Genomic DNA, 437 nt, shown 5'->3' with positions numbered 1-437 from the left:
GTCAGTTAATTCTCACAATAGTTGCCTTTCCTTCCTTCATGTGTCACTTCTCTTGTGATTCTAGCCATCAAAATTAACAAAATGTATAAAATATTATTAAGGCGTTTGCTACGAGTCAGTTTATTGTCGCTATCAATAATTTGGTAGAGAGTTGTTTTACTTACTATATACTCATTATATATTCCCCTACTTGTCACGCACGATCGCCGCCAATTCTTCTTATCAACGTACCTAATTTGCAGAAATGAACGGAAAAAATCAGTAACGTAATGCAAAAAAGTTCCTCGGCTTTCTAAAAGTGGATTAAAAAACAAGTTGCCGCCTGGCATTTCCGTATATCTCGACTGTAAAAAATTTCCTATCTAAATAATGTTTTATGTAATTTTTAACAAAGCTCAATCAAGAAGGATTTAGCGCATAATTTAATTGAAACTGTT

This window comes from Convolutriloba macropyga, chromosome 8 (assembly GCF_964194025.1).
Source record: "Convolutriloba macropyga chromosome 8, txConMacr16.3, whole genome shotgun sequence".
NCBI lineage: Eukaryota > Metazoa > Xenacoelomorpha > Acoela > Convolutidae > Convolutriloba > Convolutriloba macropyga.
The sequence above is the reverse complement of the archived record's forward strand: the minus strand, read 5'-3'. Positions refer to the sequence as shown.